The sequence below is a fragment of the Dipodomys merriami genome, unplaced genomic scaffold, assembly GCF_024711535.1.
Source record: "Dipodomys merriami isolate MVZ:Mamm:240054 unplaced genomic scaffold, mDipMer1.0.p SCAF_267, whole genome shotgun sequence".
NCBI classification, from domain to species: Eukaryota; Metazoa; Chordata; class Mammalia; order Rodentia; family Heteromyidae; genus Dipodomys; species Dipodomys merriami.
The window spans coordinates 1,483,245-1,495,813 of NW_027204126.1; the positions used below are offsets into that span (position 1 = coordinate 1,483,245).

The following is a 12,569-nucleotide window of genomic DNA, read 5'->3' on the forward strand; positions in this document are numbered from 1 at the left end:
CTAGGGCAGGCCCAGGACTCTGCTTTGAGGTGCCATGTTTGTTTATTGGGCGAAGAATATGAATGTAAGAATCAGCAAACTCACTCAATCCAGGGCATAGAAAGCTGTTCACAGGCTTTCAGGATTTCAGCTTGACCATTCTGGGGTTGACTCCCACTGCCCCTACCTTGAAGCATCCTCTTCAGAACCTAGATCAAGAGGGTCCATAAGGGGCCTGCATTGCATCTCAACACTGCCTAGCTGCTTTCCTGCTAAGCTGCTCCTCCTGCACTCCTCCTGCTATGTGTGATGAAGGGGGCCAGAAAATCTATACCAAAATAATCCTGCTATAGCATGTGGGGTCAAAGTTCATAGGGCATAGAAACATTTTCCTGGGTTTTCATACTCAGGAAAATGAATGATTATTCTCTTTTTTGATTGGTTTTGTTTTTCATTATTTCTGGATGCTGTATATGTAAACACAGACTGGTTCAAATGTGCTCTTTGAACAATGTCTTAATTTGATAAGCAGACATCTCACAATAAGTCAAATACCCAATAGCCCCATTTGTCAAAGGTCTTCTCTTCTCCAACACCTTCAGGAAGATGCAAGAAAGAAAAGAAAATATTTTTGTAACCCTTCTCTTTGATCCATGGGTGAACACAAAGTGTGGATCCAAAGTGTGGATCAAAGTGTGGTAAAGCAACAGTCTTGACCAAAAAAGCTCAGGGATAGCACCTAGACCCTGAGTTCAAGCCCTTGGAACAAAACAAAAGCACAAGAAAACAATCCACAATATGTATGGGATATATGGATATACCTGTATTATACCATAACTATGCTGTAAAAATAAACCTATTAGAAAATTTAAATTTGTTTTCTTTTGTAGCTCAGTACCCAAAGCTCAGGCCTATAATATTACTTACTCAAGAGACACTTCTCATCAACTCACCAGGAAAAAGCTGGGAGTGAAAGTGTTGCTCAAGGGGCAGAGTGCCCGCCACAAAACTAAAAGATAAAACAAAAAGCTTGAGCTCTGTATTTAAACAGAATACTGGACCAAAATATTTCTTTTGTGTCCCTGTCTAGCTTCTATCTTTCTAGAGTGAACTGAATCAATACTGTTCCATTTTTACCAGAGAAAAAATTGGATCTGAAAATGGTGCTGGGAAAACTAGATATTCACCTTCAGAAGATTGAAACTCAGTTGCTATCTCTTACACCATACCACCTACACACACACACACACACACACACACACACACACACACACACACACACATTAATTCAATTTAATCAAAAGATCAGTGCTAGAGAACCTGCTATTGATTACATGTAACACTCAGATTAGCCCCTTCCAAGTCAAATCTCTGGGGCTAGGGAGTGAACTCCAGGCCAGACACACACTAGGCAATGCTCTAACATTTGAACTGTGCCTCTATCCCTTTTTTTTTTTTTTTTTTTTTTTTTGGGTCCGGTCGTGGGGCCTGAACTCTGGGCCTGGGCACTGTCCCTCAGCTCTTCAGCTCAAGGCTAGTGCTCTACCACTTGAGCCACAGCGCCACTTCCGGCTTTTTTCTTTTTGCTTATGTGGTGCTGAGGAATCGAACCCAGGGCCTTGAGCATGCAAGGCAAGCGCTCTACCACTGAGCCACCTTCCCAGCCCCCCCTTTTTTATTTAATATTTTTGAGAGGGTCTTACTACCTTGCTTCAAAGTGCCACTGAATGTATATCCTTGCACTGTTCCCCAAAAGCCCAAATTACAGCCTCTGCCAACATTTCCAGTTTTTCTCATTTTTCTTCCTATCTTCCACACACATAATCTCACTTCAGAAGATACTTTTCTCAGGTATTTGTTCTGATGAAAAACTGACTACTTGCCGGGTGCTAGTGGCTCACGCCTGTAATTCTAGCTACTCAGGAGGCTGAGATCTAAGGATCACAGTTCAAAGCCAGCCCAGCAGAAAAGTCAGTGAGACACTTATCTCAAATTAACCACTAGAATACCGGAAGTGGTGCTATGGCTCAAGCAGTAGAATGTTCGTCTTGAGCTGAAGAGCACAGGGATAGTGCCCAAGTCCAGAGTTCAAGCCCCACGACTTACGAAAAACAAACAAAAAACCTGACTACATGCAACCCAATTAATATGCAGCAATCCCTTGTATTTGATGCACTGACATTTTATAATCTAAAAAGAAAACAAAAAAAATCCACTTAAAGTTCTATGAGGGCAGAGTGAGAAAGGTGAGGGGCCCTGGGATTAGACATGTGGGACTCCTGACCTAAGTGGCAGAGTAAGCACCTTCCCCACATCAGGACCTTCATGACACCAAATCTGCAACTTTGTCCTCTGTCAGTGTCCACAATGACTACCCCACTCATATCTGCCACCATTTTCAACTTGAGAGAAGCTTTATGCAAGTTTTGGTTGCCAAGATGCTCAATGACAGAGCTCCCAGAGAAGGGGCTGCTTGCTGGACAGGAAGGCAGTGGTCTCTCCTGCTGCTGAGGTGTTTCCCTTGGAGGCACTTGGCCTACACCCTGCCCAGCACCAAGTTCCACCAGAGCTAGGTCATCAGCAACCTGAAGGGTGAGCCAGTCCCAGTCTTGTACTCTAGGGACAGCAGCTTCAGAGACTGCTCTTTCTCACAGGTGCTGAGCAGCTGCTGCCCAATCAGAAGCAGACCAAAAGGGGCAGGTCAATTCCAGTCGCTATAAGAACTAGCTATTCCTCCAATTTGAAGAAAACACCTATAAATATAGAGACAAGTGTCACTTCATGCACAGCATCCACAAGCTCCACAGCCTAGCCTGCCATCCCAAGTGCAAGATCTAGTACCTTCCATGTCACCAACCTTTGCCTCTATGAGCCCTGCTGCCACTTCATCCACAAAGCCAAGGAACACAGAGCCCTGGCCAGGACCTTTCTGCAGACCTTCCCTATCTCCAGCATAGCTTTAGCTTTGCTGGATTTTCCAGTGCCAATGAGACTGCTGCCACCACGAGGCTGCTAGATAGCCCCACGTCGATCATCCCAACACCCATCCTGATTGCCGATGACCTCCTGGGTTCACCCAACCTTCCTGATGGCACCAATAACCCCTTCACCTTCTAGAGTCAGGTATTTGTTCTTTACCTCTTTCATGGGGCTGCCTTTCATGTCTACCCCACCACCTTCCTATTTTGATCCATGTCTGAGTTCTCTCACATGTTTGATTCTCATGCCACCCCTCAGAATTCTCTCTTGGGTCAAGGCTACCTGTGCAGTACAGCAGGAGCCATGCTGGGTCAGATTCACCCATCTTGGACAATTCAGGAGACCTGCCCATTTTCAGCAAACTTTCCATCTCATATGACTAAAGCACCAGGGTAAGGAGGGACACCCCCAATCCATTCCTTCTACTCCCCTTCCTCCTGCACCACATCCTAGATCCAATTAATCACCAAAAAACCTGGAAGTGACCTGTATTTCAAGTGGTACAGTACTAGCTTCATGCTAAATGAAGCTCAAGGATAGCTCCTATCCTGAATTCAAGCACCAAGACCACCACAGAACATCAACAATAAAAAGATGAGTGATTTGGAAATGGAAAAAGGCCTTTAAATTCAAGTAGATCCACTGAAATGGAAAAAATAACCCTGTCCTATGACTAAAGGACTCAATATTGTACTTTATTTTACTTTTTATCAGTTGTGGAGCTTTAGTCATGGCCTGGGCAACGTCCCAGAACTTTTTTGCTCAAGACTAGCACTCTACTTCTTTAAGCAACAGCTACACATCTGGTTTTGGGGGTGGTTAATTAGAGTAAGAATATCACAGACTTTCTTGCTCAGGCTGGCTTTGAATTGTGATCCTCAGATCTCAGCCTCCTAGAAGCTAGGATAACAAATGTGAGTCATCAGTGCCCAGCTAGGACTTAATATTTCTAAAAGAGGGCTGGGAAGTTGGCTCAGTGGTAGAGCGCTTGCATTGCATGCCTGAGGCCCTGGGTTCAATTCCTCAGCACCACATAAGCAAAAAGAAAAAAGCCAGAAGTGGCGCTATGGCTCAAGTGGTAGAGCGCTAGCCTTGAGCTGAAGAGCTGAGGGACAGTGCCCAGGCCCAGAGTTCAGGCCCCACAACTGGACCCAAAAAAATAAAATATTTCTAAAAGAGCAGTACTTTTCAAATTGCCTTTGCATTCAAAATACTCCTTACAAGATTGTGACCTGGGTTTAAATTAATTGCAAATTCATTCTAAAATGTGTAAGAGACTATAAGAAATCCTAAACAAACTAATTGGATACTGCAAAAACAAGAGGAAGTTAAGTAGGGGAGGATGACTCACATCTGTGATTTTCGCTACACAGAAAGAAGAGATCTGAGGACGGTAATTCAAAACCCACCTGAGGAAGAAAAACCTTTCCAAAAATTATTTCCAAAAAAACAACAACAAATATCCCAAATTGGAGCTATGGACAAGAGAAAAAACTGTTCAAGGACAGTATTAACATGTACTTTTCCTTTTTCCTGTATATGTTTTTCTTTAGTTTAAAATTGCCATTGCCCAAATTTTGTTTCTCTGATATATTTATCTTTCATGCCACCTTGGAATTTGAACTCAGGACCTTGCTCTCTTGCTTATTTTTTGTTCAACACTTGTACATAGAACTTTAGCTACACCTCTAGTTCCTGACTTTTACTGATTCATTGAATAAGGGTCTTTAAGATTTGTCTGCAGGTGCTGCTTTGAACCTCCATCTTTAGAATATGCCACTTTAGAAGCTACAATTAGTGAGATGGTCCATGACACCTGGCAAGTCATTTTCCATTTATGCAAGTCTTCTTTCTCCTATTTATGATGTATTTTATGTCAGTGTTCATATTTCTTATGTATCTTTTTTCCAAATTTTTTATTGTGATTGATTACATAATTTCATAAATTTCAAAGTATTTTGGGATAGTGATGCTTAGTTAAAGTCACAAACACATTCTAACACTCATGGGACAAATTGCCTATCATGGTCCATGAAGTTTATGATTTCTATGGGCTTTGACTATACAGTTATTTCTTCCATATTGAGTGATATTGCATAGTGTCAGCTGTTTTCTCTTTCCCACTCATTTCCTCCCTCCCATCGCTGCCTTTAAGTTGCTTGGTTTGTTTTGATCAATGTCCGGTGCAGCCGATGGGTCCCACTGTTGTATGTTTTCCCGTTTCCCTCTAGTTCTGTGTCCTCCTCCTAGTTTCCCTCCGATGTGCACATATATACCATATGTGGTCAGCGGCATGGGGTCATTTAGTAATCATTGGACTAGATGAGTGGGGGTCTTTTGTTTCTCGAGTCTTGTTTACTGTGTATGTTCTGGATTTAACATCCACTTATCAGGGAGACCATGTGCCATTTGTCTCTTTCCTCTTGGCTTACCTCACTCAACATGATTTCTTCTAGTTCTATCCATTTCCCTGTGAATGCCATTATTTTATTCTTTCTAATGGCAGCATAATATTCCATTGGATATAAATACAATTTTTTGATCCATTCATCTGTAGTGAGAGCATCTGGGTTTTTTCCATATCCTGGCTATTGTGAACAGTGCTGCAATAAACATGGAGGTGCATATGTCCTTGTATCCTGGTTCCTGTTGTTCAGGATAGATGCCTAAGAGTGGTTAGTGCATGGTGACAGGCTGGAGTCCACTTTTAGTTTTCTGCATGTGGCCGCCCAGTTTTCCCAGCACCAGTAGTTGAAGAGGCTGTGCTTCTTCCACTGTATGTGTTTGGCTCCTTTGTCATTTTCAGCTGATTATAGGCATGTAGTTTTGTTTCTGGATCTTCTATTCTATTCCCTTGGTCTTTGGGGGTCTGTTTCTTTTATGGGGGGGTCTGGTCATGGGGCCTGAACTCTGGGCCTGGGTGCTGTCCCTCAGCTCTTCAGCTCAAGGCTAGTGCTCTACCACTTGAGCCATAGCACCACTTCCGGCTTTTTTCTTTTTGCTTATGTGGTGCTGAGGAATCGAACTCAGGGTCTCAGGCATGCAAAGCAAGTGCTCTACCACTGAGCCACCTTCCCAGCCCCTCAGGGGTCTGTTTTTGTGCCAGTACCATGCTGTCTTTGTCATTATGGATCTATAATAGAGTTTGAAGTCAGGCATCGAGATCCCTCCCATGTTTTCTTTTTTGCCTAGAATTATTTTGGCTATTCTAGTTCTTTTGATGTCCATATGAATTTTTGGACTGTTTTCTTTCTGTATTTCAGCAATGTACATCATTGGGATTTTAATAGGAATTGCATTAAATTTGTATATTAATTTTGGCATTTTCACTACATTGTCTGCCTATCCAAGAACAGGGAAGGTCTTTCCACTTTCTGGTGTCCTCTATAATTTCTTTCTTTAAATTTTTATAGTTTTAATTAAACAGTTCTTTTGCATCTTTGGTTAGGCTAATTCCTAAATATTTTATTTGGGGGGGGGTATTGTGAATGAGGCCGTTTCCTTGATTTCCTTTCCTGCTTGTACATTGTTTGTGTACAGGAAGGCAACTGATTTTTGTGGGTTGATTTTGTATCCTGCTACTTTGCTGAATTAGTTTATAAGTTCTAAGAGCTTGAGGGTGAAGTTTTTGGGATCATGGAGGTATAGTATCCTGTCATCTGCCCAAAGAGATAATTTAACTTCTTCCTTCCCTATGCGGATCCCTTTAATGTCTTTTTCTTGCCTTATTGCTCTGGCTAAGGTTTCCAGAAGTATATTGAAGAAGAGTGGAGAAAGTGGGAATCCTTGCCTTGTTCCTGATTTTAGGAGAATTGGTTGTTTTCCCCATTAAGTATAATATTGGCTGTTGGTCTGTCGTATATGGCTTTTATTGTTTTAAGGAATGTTCCTTCTATTCCTATTTTTCCCAGAGCTTTTAACATGAATATTGTCTCATATCAAAAGCTTTTTTCTGCATCAATGGAGATACTCATGTGGCTCTTGACCTTGGGTCTGTTGATATGATGGATTACATTTATTAAATTATGTAGGTTAAACCATCCATGCATCTCTGAAATGAAGCCTACTTGGTCATGATGTATGTTTTTTTTTATATGTTTCTGGATTCTGTTGGATAGAATTTTGTTAATGATTTTTGTCTGTGTTCATCAAGAAGATTGGTCTGTAGTTTTTTGTTGTTGCTGTTGTTGGGTCTTTGCTTGGGTTGGGGATGAGTGTGATATTGGCATCGTAGAATGAGTTTTGGATAGCTCCCTCTTTTTCTATTTCATAGAAGAGGCTGGGGAGTATGGGTGTTAGTTCCTCATTAAAAGTCTTACAGAATTCCGTAGTGAATGCATCTTGTCCTGGGCTTTTCCTTGTTCGAAAACTTCTGATTGCTTCCTTTATCTCATTGTAAGATATTGGCTTTTTTAATTGATTCGTTCTTTGCTCAGATTGGGTAACTTGTATTTCTCTAAAAATGCATCCATTTCTGATAGGTTTTCTTTCTTTCTTTCTTTCTTTCTTTCTTTCTTTCTTTCTTTCTTTCTTTAGAGAGTATGGATTCTGGATATAGTTCTTTAGAATTGCTTGGATGTCTTGGGTATTTGTTGTGATTTTTCCCGTGGCATCCCTGATCTTGTTAATTTGGGTTTCCTCTCTTAAGTAATCTTGCCAAAGGTCCATCAATTTTATGTATTTTTTTAAAAAAACAGCTTTTTGTTTTATTAATTTTATTTATAATTTTCTTAATCTCTAGCTCATTAATTTCAGCTCTTAATTTGGTAATCTGGTTCCGTCTAGTAACTTTAGGTTCCACTTTTTTCATGTTTTTCTAGTAGTTTACAACATGGGATTATTTACTTAGTCCATCTCTATTTTCTTGATGTGGACACTGAGGGCAATAAATTTGCCCCCTCAGGAATGCTTTTGCTGTGTCCCACAGGTTTCTTGATGTGTATTCATTTTCATTGAATTGTGGGATCCTATGTATCTTGTTAAATATTTTCTCCCCAAACTAGGTTTTTGATGTTATTTAGGGTGAAATTTTCTTAGATGTTTGCATGAAGCACAATGGATGTGTAATGATACTTGAATTCACTGTTGGAAGAGAGTCCCATGTACCACTACATTTACTCTGGCATTTGTCCCAATTGACAGATTATGAGCTTGAGGATCAAGGAGGAACACCTTTCTAGGATGTCTGGTCTGCTATGTCTGCTATGTCCTAGAGCTAGAGGCATGGCATGGACTTTTGCCACTGCCTATGCATTTAATAGTTGCCTCTATATTCAATAGATTCCCTTGTACAGCTACAGGTATTTCAACCCACTCAGGACCCATGTGCCTGGGTCATCAGATTATAGGAAGAAAAAATCCACAGTATATAGGATTCAAGAATTGTACAACATAAATATTGACATTCTAATAGAGTTAGAAGAGTAAATAAAATAAACATTTTACATCAATCATGACAAAAAGTAAAATAGATATTTTCCCAGGGAGGGGAGAAGGAACCTATAACACTAGATCTTCCTATAAGTTGCCTATAAGCAGAAATGCTAGGTCAGGGTAGTCAAAGGGATCTACCACCTCATTACAGAAAGGCTTCTCTTCCTGAGTTGAGGGAGGGACATATTCAAATTTCTCCATTGGAGATTGGTTTTCCTGCAGCAGATACTCTGTGAGGACAGACTCCCTTTCCTCAACCGAATCAAGCTTTGAGACATCACTTATTGGTGCTTCTGAACACAGACTGGGGAAATTTTCCTCAAACCCCACAAGTGCTGGTTTATCCTTCTTGCCAAGACATGTCCTGATTTGACTCACCTGGAGCTGATCTAGGCAGACTGTGAAAGTCAAGTGAATAAATTCTGGATCTTCTTCCACTGGAGTACCTGCAGGTTCATCTGCGTCATGTGTAGGGTTCAGAACAAGTGGGACATCCACAGGACTCGAAATCTGCTTGGTCTTTTCTGCAAATGGCCTTATCTGCTCTACATTCACATTCTTTCTGGAGTCCAGTGATGACTCCAGATCTCCATCATCACCATTGGTGACGCCACTGAGGGTTCTTTATTTCGAATTCAGAGAAAGCTGCTCTATGGTGATCGAAACCTGAGAATGTAAATAAGTAAAGGATTCTTAGAGTGGAGTCTATAAGTTCAGGTGTAATTAAACTGCCATGAGGTTTTAATGAAGAAAGCTATTGAACTTGAGTTTGGACTGAACAGTGGTGAGAAGGTAGGGAGTTTCTAATCAGCACCGATGCCTGAATATTTTAAAAAAGAAACAGGCATTACCTGGCAGAGAATATCCATAAAAGGACATTTTGTCAAGCTGGGTAGTACTAAGGGCTCCTGGCCAATCACCATCCTGAGAAGCCCATCCCTAGGGGCCTAGTTTCGATCACTACTCACAAAATCTTGGCACCTATACAAGGACTCCTCTTTTTTCTAGCTCTGATAAATCATGTGTCACTCCACTGGTCAAGAAGGATGTGTAAGAGGAAGAGCAAGTCCAAGAGTGCAAGTTGAATATGACATAGTATATGAGTTTATTCAGGGTGTCTTGGTTCCTGGGCTCATAGAAGTCATCAGTGGAAAAGTCCATCCGCAAAGTGAAGATGGAATAAAGGGTTCTGGGAGCAGATTGGTGGCAAGGTGAGAACCTGCCCTCCCCTTCTCTGCCTCCCATAGCCCCTTTCTTACAAACCCCATGCAGAGGCTGTCCATCCTCTATGCAGGGGTGCATTTATTAGGAAGTGGGAGGAGATTCCTGGGATTCGGATGCTTCTCACAACCCAGTTCTAAGAAGCTGCTGCAAGACAATTCTCCATATTTCTCACTGTGGGTTGTTCCCCCCAGGATATGATTCTCTGCACACAATATTCCCTTGTCATTGATGAGAGACCACAACCACACCCACACCTATGCCATCTGCCAACTACTAAAGTCCCAAGCCTTAACTCCCTGGTGGAAATCATAAATAGTGTGCAAAGGAGAAATGTGTACTTTGAATCAGAAGCCTCAAAGATACCCAGTTTGCTAGGAGAGGCCTTCTCTTTGTGCCAGAGTTCACTTACTTCTTGTTCATCTTCCTTACAGTTAGGGCAGAGGGATCTGTACCTATGGGAGGACAGGAGAACATCACTTTAATGGCTCCTCTTTTCAGAACTAACAGGACACCTAAGGATCTGGCTAAGTCCCAGATGGGAATGTGAAACTGAGAGACAACAGTGAAGTATGTCTATTCAGTCCTGTGAAAATTCTGCTAAGAGGCTTATAGAAGTCTGTTCAAAGTAAATGTGCCAATGGTTCACCTCCAATCTTAGCTAATCAGGATGCAGAGATCTGAGAATCACCGTTTGAAGCAAGTCTGGCAGAAAAATTTGAAGATCCTTATCTAAAAGGCAGAAATGACCCTGTGACTCAAATGGTAGAGTGCTAGCTGTGAGCACCAAAAGATTGGTACTTAGACCCTGAGTTCAAGTAGCAAGACATAAAAAGTAAATGGTTCAGGGCTTACAAATGGAAGGCATCCCTACTGGCTCAGAAGTCATTTAGCCACCTTTGACACCCTAGCCCTTTCTCTGATTACATTATTTCACAGGCCTCCAGGATTACTACTGAAAACTTATTTACAAATGGTAAATGTGATTTCCTGGAGCCTCAGCTAGGTGAGAGCTACTGGCTCATGCCTGTAATCCTGGTTTGTCACAGATTTCTAATGCTCCAGTAGCTTCTGAGGGAAATGAAATGTCCTGGCTGGCCAGTCTTAAGAAATTAGTCATGGTGTGTTTTTCTTTGTCTTATGCCAAGTTCTTGTGAGAAGACCCCAGTGAAACAAACAGTCTCAGATTGGAGCCAGTACTCCCAAGACTCATCCATGAGGGCTGGCTGAGCAGCCCCAGATTGAAAGAGGAGCACTCACTTTTTAAACATAACAGCCAGCACTTGCTCCATTTTCCCACAGCCTATAGTTGTATAGGAAGTTTTGAATAAAGAAAAGATCTCCTTTCTGGTGGGCAGGGACTAGGTTAATCACAAGCATCTCCAGGCCTGCCTCCAAGCTCCATAATTTACAGGGTATATCCCAGGTTGGAGCTGACTCCTTTTCACACTAAGGTGGTAAAAAGAATGGATCTTTCAAACATGGAATTGGGAGCACACTTCAAATTGAGTAACTGTAATAGAGTGGATTGAAAACTACGTAGAAAGAATTATTTCAATATAGACACTTAAAAGCACACAAGAAGATGGTTCTAGTCTGAGTAGGATGAGATCAAATAGGTTTCCTATCATGATTACACCTCGCCTGAGTTGCTCTGTATTTCTCTTGGTTTCTACTTGGACAAAGGCCTGAGAAACTAGATTTGGTTCTTGGCACTGATCTAATGTCTGAAGCTTTGAGTGATGCACTCACTCTTGCCTGAGACCAGAGTCTCCTGACTTCTTTTTTTTGGGGGGGGCGTCATGGGGCCTGAACTCTGGGCCTGAGCGCTGTCCCTCAGCTCTTCAGCTCAAGGCTAGTGCTCTACCATTTGAGCCACAGCACAACTTCCAGCTTTTTTCTTTTTGCTTATGTGGTGCTGAAGAATTGAACCCAGGGCCTCACGCATGCAAGGCAAGCACTCTACCACTGAGCCACCTTCCCAGCCCCAAGTCTCCTGACTTTTGAACACAGAATAAGAACATCTTTCTTGTTCCAGAGCCACAGGCCAAATGAGCTGACTTGAGCAAACTTTCACAGTTTATTATCACAGTTTGCTATCACAGTTCCATGTTCTAATCCACTGTGAGGGAGGCAAGGTCACCTCTCAGGTTCCAATAATCTAAGCTGCTTGCTCACGTAAGACCTTCCCCAAAACAAACGAGTCTGAAATCACCACTTCAACATCACAATATACACATATGGACATAGTAAACAGCATACCTTGTTTGTCGAATCCCCTATGTACTGGCATGGTCTCAGCTTCAAAGAGCCATTCTTAGGTCAGATCCATGCCTTATTAGTCACTATTCCTATCACTCGGCACAAATCATTTTACTTCTCAGGGCACTCTCAGCCTGCTATGTGCTTCCTGCACATGTTTTTTACATCTATATCTTAGGACATTATTTTGTTTCTGTATCCTAATCTTCTGTTTGCCCTTAAGGGCAGTCATCAGCAAAATATGCAAGTACCTAGAGGTGGGAAGATCAAAGAAGCATTGGTAAACAAACATTACACACACAGATATTTTTACAGGTGTCCATTCTTGTAAGAAAAAAGACTTTTTTTATTCTCTTGCCAAATATTTTATGAAGTAGGGAACGGGAGAAGGAAAAAATGCTGCATTGTTTTTATTGTTATGATGACTATTATTTTAAGAATACTACAGCATTTAAGGAATGTTATATGTAAAGCTAGATAGAAAACTGCTATTTAGTTTTTTTTTTTACAAGCTATTTGTTTATACAGTACTTGCCTCTGAAGTCTTGGCTTCTGTGTGCCATGATCTATCCTTTTCCTTCAAGAAATACAAAAATGAATTTCACAAATTGCCGAGATGTTGTCCAATCTCTGGATGTGAATGTAAAATACAATGTTGCTTTAGAGAGAGAGAGAGAGAGAGTGAGAGAGAGAGG

General features: G+C 41.5%; 1 pseudogene; it reads left to right on the forward strand.

Moving 5' to 3' along the window:
* The first annotated feature begins 2,346 nt into the window (after positions 1-2,346).
* LOC138837235 (mRNA decay activator protein ZFP36L1-like) lies at positions 2,347-3,341 on the forward strand (annotated as a pseudogene).
* Positions 3,342-12,569: the final 9,228 nt, after the last annotated feature.